The 12,279-nt window shown below is 45.7% G+C and overlaps 1 protein-coding gene and 1 pseudogene across 7 annotated transcripts in view; one reads left to right on the top strand and one right to left on the bottom strand.

Annotated features, from left to right (window-relative positions):
• Positions 1-12,279, bottom strand: part of LPP (LIM domain containing preferred translocation partner in lipoma) — a 692,297-nt gene that overhangs the window by 673,421 nt on the left and 6,597 nt on the right. The gene's annotated exons all lie outside the window — the stretch shown is intronic.
• LOC309660650 (large ribosomal subunit protein eL28 pseudogene) lies at positions 5,090-10,249 on the top strand (annotated as a pseudogene). Its single transcript has one exon. The product of its transcript is annotated as a large ribosomal subunit protein eL28 pseudogene (transcript).

The raw sequence follows: 12,279 nt of genomic DNA, 5'->3' as shown, positions 1-12,279 counted from the left end.
AGAGGAAGCCAAAGGATTCTCAAGGTAAATTCCTAACTTTGGAAAATCTTTCCTGGAGCAGAACCAAACCTCACTGGCGTTACTAATGGCGACTCCACATGTGAATGACATCTCTGGGCCTGTGTTGTGTCTTGTGCTCCCTGACACATCATTCTTGATGATTGCACGACCAGCCCATGTTATGGCCTCTGGTGTGTCACTTGCCAGGCTGCCTGCTGACATTTTCATCCCTAAAGTGCCTGTCCAGGTAGATGGTGAAATGAAACATGCAGGCTGCCTTTTCAAGGTCTGCAAAACAAGCTTCAGCTTTCCAAGTGATTAGTTTTCCTAGATGCTTAAGAGTCCATGCCGAGGACCTATCAGTGCATCGCCCAGTTCTAGAAAGCAAAAAACCTTCCTCTCCAATGTATAATGTTCCTCACTCACTATGGTTTCCATCAAGTGTCAACGAGACGTCAGAAAGCTTCTCACTGCCACTGTGGGCTCCCTCTAGGCAAGACTGTTCTCATTCATTGAAGAATATTTGTTCAATAGAGAAACAGTTCTGAAGAACAGATAGTCTCCTGAAAAGATCTGTAGCTGGCCAGGACCGCCATTCCCCAATCTTCCCCACCATGGTAGTCATTTGTCTTTAGAAGGCTCCAGAGTGGACACCCTCCATGGGCAGATCCAGAAGGGAAAAAGGAATCTAAGGGGGGGGCGGCGCTGGCTATACAGTTGGGCAACAGGAGAGGAACACTTACAGCAGGGAGAGTGTTGGCAAAGAATAGGTAAGCTTGCGTGGCAGAGGAGAAGGAGGTATGACTAAAAAGTAACAGGCAATATAAGGAAAATGAATCCAGTTGGAGGCTGGGCATAGGACAACCACACCTCCCATGTATGGACACAGAGCTCTGCCCATTGCCCATTTCCAGGCTCCAAAATACGTCTCATCAAACAGCCCAGACTGACTCCAGCAAATGTTGACTTAGCAAATGCTAACACTCAACATGTTTAGTTGAAAGGACCCTGAGAGCACACTGAGCCTACACCTAACATTTCACAGATGGATAAACTGAGGCTCAGACAGGGGAAAAACTCATGCCCAGAAACAGAACCCAGATCTCCCCATTCCTTTGCCTGTGCTCCCTTCCGTACAGACATGGTTAACAAGGTGGGTACTGAAAGAACCCAAACTGAGGGCAAATCTCCCCTGCTATGGAGGACCAGATCTATAGATTATCTTCCACTTCATCCAGCATTTTCCATCTGCTGGTTGCTGCTGGAGAGGAGAAAATTCGTAGCACTATTTCAAGTGAAGTAAATGACTTGTCAGGAAGAATATAAAGGGTAGCTTGCCTCAGATGGAGAGGATGATACAGATGGATAAGAATGAAAAATGCAGACACAGGTGACTCATCAGAAGAAGGGACGCTAGGTTGCAAGGAAAGGTGGAGAGTGTGGGATGTGATGAGGCAAATGGAAACCGGACCTGCCAGACTGAAGCTGTCAATGAAGAAGCAGAGATGCCTCTTCACAAGGCAGACTCTGCCCCAGACGGTGTCAGGATGCCTTACAGAAGGGATCACTCCCGCAGATGGGCAGTCACTTGGTGGAACAAGGCCTAAAGAGCAGACAGTTCTGCACCAAAAAATCTGCCGCCTCTTACCTCTCCAGATTTAGGCGATAACAAAAATTGGTCTAAGTTGTATCCATATGCTGGGGTGTCTCAACCAAATCAGCCATGTCAGAATTTCACAATTGTTCTGTTCCCGACGACTCTTCAGCAATCCTCCGGGCCTCCCCACTTACACAAACTGTGTCTCTCTCACAAGCCCAACTCTCCTCTATGAGGAAAGTTTGCCCTGATTTCACACCTTCAACCCCAGCCAAAAGTCCCTATGTCTGAAATCACCCACTTTTTTCTGCACACCTTTCATACAAATTAGAACTTCCAACCCTATATGGGTTACTAGGGCGCATGCCTGCGTACCCCTGCTAGGCGGAGATGCGGAGAGACGGGATCCAGGGCTCACAGTGGCTTTTCCCAAAGCACGTTGGAAGACTAAGACCAAGAAACGTCCGGGGGCGGGGTGAAGGTTGGTGATGCAGAGAGTCTAGGATCTAAAACTTTGAGAACAAACCTCTTGGGAAGTCACAATGCACATTAGTCTCCTAAAGATTCAGAAACGTCCCACGGTAAAGATACCCATTTAATTTTGTTTAACCTGCCAAACTTTCTTGGCTACAAGACCTTTTCTCATAGAACACTAAGGGACCTCAGAGCTTCTACAGGAGCACCTTATCCAATATTTCCACTACTGCTCGTCTCATACTAGACTACATGTCTTCCTTAACAGCAAGGACCTTGTCTAAATCATCATGGTATCTCTGACACCCAGCAGAGTGCCTTACAAGCTGTAGGCCAAAAAATACGTGTTCAATGAATGCACTAAATCCAGTCCTCTCATTTCTAAGATGAGAAAATAAAACCAAGTATGTCAACACGACCTCCTCTGTATCTTCCTAAGTGTCCAAAAGAGTGTCTTACACAGACAATGTGTTCAACAATTCTTGAAGAATGGAATGCAACGGAATGCAATGGAATGGAATGCAATGGAATGGAACAGAAAAATTTCTCAGCTGCGCCCCAAGCCAGAAAGTTCCCATAACACAATAGACTCCTACCTCTTCTCCTCCTCCTTCACCCAAGTTGGGTGTCAAGCAGATGAAAATGAAGATGACAAATCAGAAGAGGAAAGCCATGGGAAAACCAAAGGCCCTTTGGGGTGGGAGGTGGGGAAATGGTGTTTGCAAACTGATGGGGATCAACAAGACCTGTCTGTACCTAATTTAGACTTCATAAGATAGTTTGCTGAATGTTAATTAATACTCAGTGGTTGTTACCAAGTGTGGTGATTAACTTAATTTTGAATTTAATAAGCAATAAATGCTTAACTGAAGTTCTATTAAATTTTACCCAGCAAGTGAGGTATATGAGGCTCTTAATTGACTTTAAACAAGATAGTTATGGCAAGTTAGTTGAATTTTTATTACCTGAAGATAACTGCTTTATTAAAACAAAATTGACTACTTTATTTGATAGAGAAATATGTCACCTTCTTCCCATTTACCAAAAACATGTCCAAAAACGTTCACAGTTGGTCTAAACGGCTTAGATGGGGTAATTTTGTTTTCTAGTCCTATTTTAATAATAAGTGTGCTGGGGACTTCCCTGGTGGTCCAGTGGTTAAGACTTCGCCTTCCAATGCAGGGGGTGCAGGTTCGATCCCTAGTCGGGGAGCTAAGATCCCACATGCCTCACGGCCAAAAAACCAAAACATAAAACAGAAGCAATACTGTAACAAATTCAATAAAGACTTTAAAAATGGTCCACATCAAAAAAAATGTTTAAAAAAATAAATAATAATAAGTGTGCTCATTTAAGAATGAATGTAAATGTAAGAGGCAAAGAGCTCTAGGAAGGAGTTATATATGAGACTGAAGAACCGGGTGATCATATTTTCTAAATCAAAAATCCGGACTCTGCTTTCTCAGTGTAGATACAGTTTGGAGGTGTTGTCTAGATATCACAGTTCTGCAATTTCCAGGATATTTCCAAGGCTTAAAAGGCTACTGATAAAAAACATACTAAATCACAATTACTGTTCAAATAAATGGTTGGCCCTGCAACTGAACAAGCTGAATGACTTTGGCAATTAATCTCTTTTTTCTAGATCTCAGCCACCACACATATTACATGAGGAGGCTGGAGTGGAGATCACTGACTTTACTCACTTATTTTTTTCCTTGTGGTATGCATAGCCTCTGGAAGAGTGCCTGGCACATAGCAGGTGCTCAGTAAACATTGAGTGACTGAATGAATGAATACATAAACTAAAGTTTAGGCAACTCAAAACACTAAACATTTTTAGCCCTTTCATATGAACCTTCTCCAGCCCAGACCATTTTTAAATATTGCCATTTGAGAATTCACGCAAGGGGACACACAAACTCTAAACCACTTCTCAGGATATTTTTTCAGTAATTAAAGGAATGCAAATTGAAACAATAATGAAATATGATTTCCTACATATTAATTTAGCAGTAATTAAAGGAATGCAAATTGAAACAATAATGAAATATGATTTCCTACATATTTATTTAGCAGAGACAAATGTAAAGTTATAAAATTAAATTCTAGGGAAGACATGGAGAAACCAGAAGATTCACCCACTGTTAATGACTCTGCAAATGAGTACAGTCTTTCTGGAGGCTGAATAGCAACCAGCATGAAAAGTAATAGAACTATTCAGTACTTTGTGCCTATAATTCTCCTTTGAAAGAACTTAAAACTTATTTAGCCAGCTGATAAACATGTATTTAAGGTCTACCTGCTATGGGTTATACTCTATGGGGAAATACAAGGGAAAGGATCTTGGCTGTCTTATCATCTGGTGGGTGACAAGAGAGAAAAGAGGGAAGAGATAGCATTTTTCAGCAGATCACATGGCAGGTTTCAATGTTTTCCTACCCTGACCACAGAATCCCTTCCACAATGACATTACATGGAAGGCACTATTATCCTCTTTCACAGACGACCAGCTGGAGGTTCACAGAGGCTAAGTAACCAGTATGATTATATAACTATCAAGATACAGTGCCGTGATTTGAACCCAAACCTGTCTGACTCTCCAGCCATACATGCATTTTTCTCCTACATCCCTGAGGAGATAAGATACATAGTCACATAACCACAAAACATAAGGGACAAAATGGTAACCAATGTGCGGGAAAGTAGAAATGCCAAAGAAATCATTGTCTTCAGGAAATAATTTAGAAGGAAGTAAAAGCTATTTATTTGTCCACTGATGTTTACAATGCATGTTTTAACATATTGAATTGTATTAAATTTCTTTAAAAACTAAAAACTATCCTAGTGTCCACATGGGTAATGTCAATTTCAACAAATCTTTAGTTATATAAAAGATAAATATAGGGCTTCCCTGGTGGCAGAGTGGTTAAGAATCCGCCTGCCAATGTAGGAGACACGGGTTCGAGCCCTGGTCCGGGAAGATCCCACATGCCGCAGAGCAACTAAGCCCCCGTGCCACACGACTACTGAAGCCTGAGCGCCTAAAGCCCGAGCTCCGCAACAAGAGAAGCCACCGCAATGAGAAGCCTGCGCACCGCAATGAAAAGTAGCCCCCGCTCGCCGCAACCAGAGAAAAGCCTGAGCGCAGCAACGAAGACCCAACGCAGCCAAAAATAAATTAAAAAATAAAATAAAATACATTTATAAAAAAGATAAAGACCAGGCCAAAAGAAGAAAGAGCTTTTCTTGTAATAATATTAAGTGGAAGGGAACATTGTACACAGAGAAGTGGACATGCCCTTTGGGGGAGTTAAGGTCAGGGTTATGGTCCCCTAAAAGATCAGAGAGAGGTATTCAGGTAAAAGAGTTTTGGTGGGAGCTTTTCTGTTTTGTTTTGTTTTTTAATGAAGTTGAGTAAATGTATTCTAAATGAGTTCTTTCTCATAGTCTTTTGATAACAGATTAATTAATGTTTAGAGGAGCTCAATTAGGTTTTTTTATTACTAAAGATATTCTTAAAACTCAAGTTGTCATTTATTACTTCATTTATATTATTCATTCACATGTTCATTCAGCAAGCACTGATTAAATCCTTACCTTATATCAGGATCCACAATGGATTGAAGGTTATCAATAGGAATAAAGCTAGAGCCTGTCTCAGGGATCTGTGCAGGCTGGGAATAGGAGGAATATAAAATTGTGCAAATAAAAACCTCAAGTTGAAGTCCTGGTTCAACATCCGGCTAGCTGGGGCCCTGAGCAAGTCATTGAATCTTTCTCAGCCTCTCGTTCTTGATAGTAAAACTTGAACAATAATAATAACTGCTCACAGGACTATTGTGAGGATTTACCTGTAATTTGTAGGAAAACACATGATAACTGTAAAGCACTATAAAAATGGCGATTGGTCGAAAGCATCATTAACTGTATGGTGGATTCCATTTTGATCAGGATATGCAGGCTGGCCTAGGTCACAAAGGTCTCCCTGGGGAGTATTAACTTACTGGCCCCCAAATGGTTATTCCCTCATGACTCTGCATGAACTATGGCCCACCATTCTTAGTGCCTAATCATCCACTTTTAACTCTCTCTGCCTTTTGTCCAATTTGGCTAAAATCATCCTGAGGAGCCAAATGGATAGAGGAACCCCAGGTAAGACTGTTATAAGTATCTTCTCCAAGGAAGGAAGAAAGGGAAGGAGGGAAGGAGGTAGGAAGGAATGAATTAAAAAAAAAGAGTCAGGGTTAATAGACCTCAAAGATGTTCTAGACCAAGTCTTCAACCATTGCCTGAGTTTTCACTGTAACATCCCAATCAGCCACTGCTTGAATATCTCCAGTGATCACAGATTCAATAACTCGAGAAAGAGCCAATTTCATTCAGAGTTAAGAGATTCCATGGAAGTCTTAAAAGATAAAAAGTGATGGAGATCTTCCTCTTGACAAACGGCTATCTCAGCAACTAGGCACCTGTTACCCTGGGCAGAGGATGGATCACCTGGGGGTTATGATGGAACCAGGGCTGTGGACTCTGTATGTGTTACCTGCTCAGGGCCTGGGTTTCCTCTTGTTTAAATGAGGAGACTGGGTGACCTCTGTTCCACCTGTGAACTGTCCCTCATAGCCAATGCCTCAACCTCATTTCAGCTTCCATTTATCTGGTGCCTGGACTAGAGCAGCGCATCTCACCATCTCCGGTACCAGGCCCCTCCAACCATCCGTAACCCATCACTTTTCTAAAGCACAGATCCAATCATCTCCCATCCCTACGTGATGCTCCTTTCACAGCACAGTCTCAAGTCCTCAGTCAGCAATCAAGACCTTTGTCAATCCGCGTCCCAGCCCACCCCTGCACCCTCATTTCCATGGCCTCTCTACTCCGCAGCCCATCCCCAATGACTCCAGTTTTCCAAGGTGCCATGCACTTTCTCACCTGTTCGTGTTATTTCCCTTGCTCAATGACCCCCCTCCTCCTCTAGCCCACTAGACAAATCCCCACTCATCCTTCAAGGCCCAATCAAATGATAGTCTTTTTATCTGTGAAGTTTCCCCAGGGTCCCTAGAGTTAGTCGCCATTCAATTAGAGTCACCAGATATTTCTTCCATATATTTTTACATCCTCTCTAGATTATTTAAATGACCTCTGGAGGCAGGGATGGCACAGCATTCATGTCTCCATCCCCCAAGCCCAGACTAGAGTTTCACTCATTCATTCACAGGTACACCTGGCACCTGGTGTGGAATGAATGAACACACAAACACATCAGATCGATGGACAGATGTATCTGGAGGGTCCTGTCCAGCTGTCATTACTGGAACCCTCATAGTCTCCTATGAAGTGAAGCTGCTGCAGCCGAGAAGAGAAGCCCAGTTTGGAAACAACCAGACTACAGGAAAGCTGACCTGCCTTTCACCTCATTCTAAGAAAAGGTGCCGCTTACCCTCCAGGTCACTTCAGAATTTGCCTTTCCCATGAAATCGGGGCACACCCTGCCCTCTGGGTGGCAACTCCCTCCTCCAGTTCCTGAAAATGATTCATTTTCATATCAAACAAGACAGACGCTCTAGGTGCCAACTAAGTTTTTTTTATTTGTTTTTTTTTTCTTCCTGGGAACTAAACAAGAACCATATTCTTTGGAAACTCGTTAGAAGAATAAGTATAAGTTACCCTGGTGACCTCTTGGCACAGAACTTAGTACCGCATTAAGCTGTCACAGTTACAGTTAAAGATCTTTATCAAGATGGGCCATCGGCTAGAAAATAATAGATTTAAAAACCCAGCTAAATTACACACATGGGGACTTCCCTGGTGGTCCAGTAGTTAAGAGTCTGCGCTTCCACTGCAGAGGGCCCAGGTTCAGTCCCTGGTCGGGGAACTAAGATCCCACGCGTGGTGTGGCCAGAAATAAATATATAAAATACACACATGGACAGAGATTCAATCTTATTTCTTAACTATAAGTAGCCAGAGCAATTTAGCTGCCCCATCACACCCTGGACTAAGCGTTCCTGTCCTTCCATGTTTAATCCAAGGCCCAGCCCTTCCAACAAGCTTCCGCACACGTTCCAGAGAACTCAGTAAGCCCTCCATCCGTACCACTCTCCTGACGGTTTTTTATATTCCAAACAGGTACTAACACATTTTTATCAACCTAATAAACTCTAACTGCCTACAAGCTAGACATTCCCTTCAAACATTCTCAAACTTTACCTTTATAAAAGTAGTTCACTGGGCTTCCCTGGTGGCGCAGTGGTTGAGAATCTGCCTGCCAATGCAGGGGACACGGGTTCGAGCCCTGGTCTGGGAAGATCCCACATGCCGCGGAGCAACTGGGCCCTTGGGCCACAACTACTGAGCCTGCGCGTCTGGAGCCTGTGCTCCGCAACAAGAGAGGCCGCGATAGTGAGAGGCCCGCGCACCGCGATGAAGAGTGGCCCCCGCTCGCCGCAACTAGAGAAAGCCCTCGCACGAAAACGAAGACCCAACACAGCCAAAAAATAAATAAATAAATAAATAAATAAATTTACTAAAAAAAAGTAGTTCACTGAACAAACATTTCTTGAGCACCTAGCATCTCCTCTGACAAAAACAGTAGACATTTGTTGACATTTTACTTTAGTCCTGGTCTTATACATATTACTTATACCAGCGGTCCCCAACCTTTTTGGAACCAGGGACTGGTTTCCTGGAAGACAATTTTTACAGGGACGGGGCGGGGGGCGGTGTTGGTTCAGGCGGTAACGTGAGCGATGGGGAGCCGCTGATGAAGCTTCACTCCCTGGCCCGCCGCTCACCTCCCACTGTGGGCCCGGTTCCTAACAGGCGGCTGACCGGTCCTGGTCCACGGCCCGGGGATTGGGGACCCCTGACTTACACAACCTCACTCAGTACTAACAAGTAGGTTGACCTCCAATCAGAATACCTCTGAGAGTGGAAGGGAACGCTCTATATACTACACCAGGACGCAGGCATAAACCAGGGCTGTCCTGGCAAAACCAGAAAGTATGGTCCCTCTACCTCTGCATCAAGTACTGTTGCTACAGCCATTTTTACAGACAAGGAACCCGACACTAACATTAAAGACAGGATTCCCTTAACGCCCAAAAAGCGGTCTCCTGAAAATGCCAAGGAATTCGCACTACACATGCCCACGGCCATCTTCTCCGAAGCTACTGGTTGATGGCCTGAGTGACTAAGGAATGCCGACCACGGCTGCAGCGGAAAAAGTGCCCATTGTGGGGATGGAATGAGGCCAAAGCACACTTCTTGAAGGACACTGAAACAACTCTGCCCTGTCCTGACCCTCTTGCTTACCTGCCCTGTGAAAGGTTCCCACACAAGTTTCTGAGGAAGGCCTGGAACCACCCCTCAGCACCAGCTTTCCATGGGAACTACAGGGGGCTTCGATGGGAGGCCGGGAAAGAAGCAACGACTGCAGTAGAAGCAGAGCACAAACACAGCGCAAACCAAACCCCAGAGAGGCCCCGCCCCCCGCCTGCCTCTTTCCAGCGTCTGCAAGCAGAGGAGCTGCCGCCACGTCCGCGCGTCTGCAATGGCTGGTCGTCCGGAACTGCTGCAGCTTCTTGATCAAGAGGAACAAGCAGACGTACAGCACCAAACCCAGTAACCTAAAGGCCCGCAACTCCTTCCGCCACAACGCGCTCATTCACCGCAAGACTGTGGGTGCGAAGCTGGCGGCAGACAGCAAAGGGGTCGTGGTAGTGATGAAGCGGTGATCCGGCCCGCGAAAGCCAGCCACCTATGTGCGGACCACCATCAACAAGAACGCGCGGGCCACCCTCAGCAGCATCCGGCACGTGATCCAAAAGAACAAGCACCGCACGGATTGGCGCCTGGCCGCCACCGGCAGAGCCAGCGCCATCCTGCGCTGCCAGAAGCCTGTGACGGTGAAGAGGAAGCAGACCTGCCCACCAAGAGCTCCTGAGTGACCCCCTTCCCCAAAGCAATAAAGATGTCAGCCGATTTTTCGCAAATAAAAATAAATTAAAAAAATTAAAAAACCAAGAGAGAGTTGGAGGATCACAACGGAGAAGAAGAAACACTGGACAGCCATTCACTGGCGACAAACCATCCCTCTGCACAGCCTGGAAATGCCTGTGAACGTCTGCGGCACTCGCCCCACTTCGCAAAGTGACTGTTGTCAACAGTGATGCCCTCATGAATAAGAAGTCTAAAAATGAGTAAGTCTACACCGTGTCGCCCGTGACCACCCCAGGGGGCACCCTCCCTGAAGTCGCACGCCTAAGACTTGAACTTGGAGCTGCCTGGGTCTAAATCCCACAGTCTCCTCTCGAAGGACAAGGTGCCATTCCTGTGGGCCAGACACCTTGCTGGGCAGCAAGAATTAGCCACGTGTAGCCCCTGCACGGCCACGTTACACACTATACGACCATGTATAAAGCACTGTCAGGGAAATGTCCGGTTCTCACAGATGCATTGGGATAGATCATATGATCTATAATCGAAGGTAACTGAGGCTCAGGAATGTTCTGGAACTTGCTTAAGATCCCAGGGCTAATGTGTGGCTCAAACACAGGACTTTGTTTTCATACACCAAAAACCAAGTTGGTGATGGTACTGCTGAAATGATAGCATCTGAAGCCCAGGTCCTCAGGGCTCTGGGGTCTCCAACCAGATTCTCAGGTGCCTTCCAAAGTCACAGACAGGGGCAGCTAATGCTACCAATTAGCACACCATGAAATAATGACAGTTTCTCACCTGTGTATAGGGCTTGCTAAGGACTTTCACATCAGTTATCTCCTGCTCACCAGCAGAAGTGAAGCAAGGAGCAAGACAGGAGCTTTAGAGCTGGGAGTCTGAGTCTCACTCTACCACTTAAGCACCGCAGGGGAAGTTCCTTCACCCCTGAACTTTTACAAGATTGATCCTGCTGACCCATCTCTTGGATGGCAATTGGGAGCTAAGTAATAAAAACCAACGGTAAAATGCATTCGCCACATAAAAAGTGCTACAAAGGCTATGAAACGCTAATGGGTTCTATGAGATGGGTTGTGATGGGCAGATTTTAAGATGGAAAGAAAAAACAGCAGGATCTACCCTGTAAGGGATCTAATGCTGGCAACTTGAAAACCTTTAGGCAAGCAAAAATAAGTAAAAATAAAAGGGGAATGAGGGTGGGGGCCGCCCCAGGCAAGGAACCTTAAAGTTATCATGCAGAAGCTTGGTTCCGGCAAACAAGCGACAGGAATAAATAGCAGAAAAAGAAAGAAACCCCCAAAGCACTCGTAGACTGAAACTGAACCTTCTTAATCACTTTGTTTTCAAAGTGCAAAGATCAAGGTTCAAGCCGGTAACAATCTCCAAGTAATAGTCCCTCCCAAATTCTCCCAAGCAAAGCCCCTGGGGGTGGGGTGGGGAAGGAATGTGTCCAGCCAGGCTGAGCAGAGAGAAGAGGGCAGGAAATGGAGTAAGGGCCACACCCAACTCCAGCTCAGCGGACAAGGGTGTGACCGAGCACTTCCGTCCTTTCCCTGGGGCCTCGGTTTCCTCACCAGCAAAAGGAGGAATCAGGTCGCTCTGGCCACCAAGGCCCCAGCCCACAGTTCTAAGGCATGAACTGGCTGCCAGCCTGCTGCTTCCACTGTGTACAAGCTTTGGTGCTGATAAAATAGTTTTTCCAGTCAAGGCTGATAAGCTGGCAAATAATTGGAAGGACAAGAATAGGAACTAAGCTGCCTGATAAGATTCTAACAGTAAACAACTTTTTCCCTCTCTACTCTGCTGACCTGGTGCAGGCCGGTGTTTCCTGACCTGGAACATTTCAGCAGCCTCCTAAGCGGTGTCCCCGCCTCTGGCCCAGAACTGCGATCACTCTGCCACCAGAGTTCTCTGAAACACAGACCCAACGACACCCTCCTTTGCTCAAAAAGTAACAAAAGCCCTCCTGCTCCCTACCCACCACCACCGCTGCCATCATCCTTAGCTCAAGCTGCCAGCCCTTTACCCTCTAATCCTCCCTGGCCAGCCCCATCTTTCTCAGTGATCTGCAAACACCCCCCCCAAACACTCTTAGGCCTCAGGCTTGTGCCTATATATCAAGGTCTCTCTGCCCAGAAAGCTCTTCCACCTCTGTCCACCATAAGAACCCCTACTCACCCTTCAAAACCCAACCCAATGTCTTCTTCTCCATGAGCATTTTTTCCTGTTCCTCCAGGTAGTCAGTC

Source organism: Balaenoptera physalus (assembly GCF_965194825.1).
Source record: "Balaenoptera physalus genome assembly, chromosome: 4".
NCBI lineage: Eukaryota > Metazoa > Chordata > Mammalia > Artiodactyla > Balaenopteridae > Balaenoptera > Balaenoptera physalus.
Note: the sequence above shows the minus strand (reverse complement) of the source record. Positions and strands in the feature narration are given on the sequence as shown.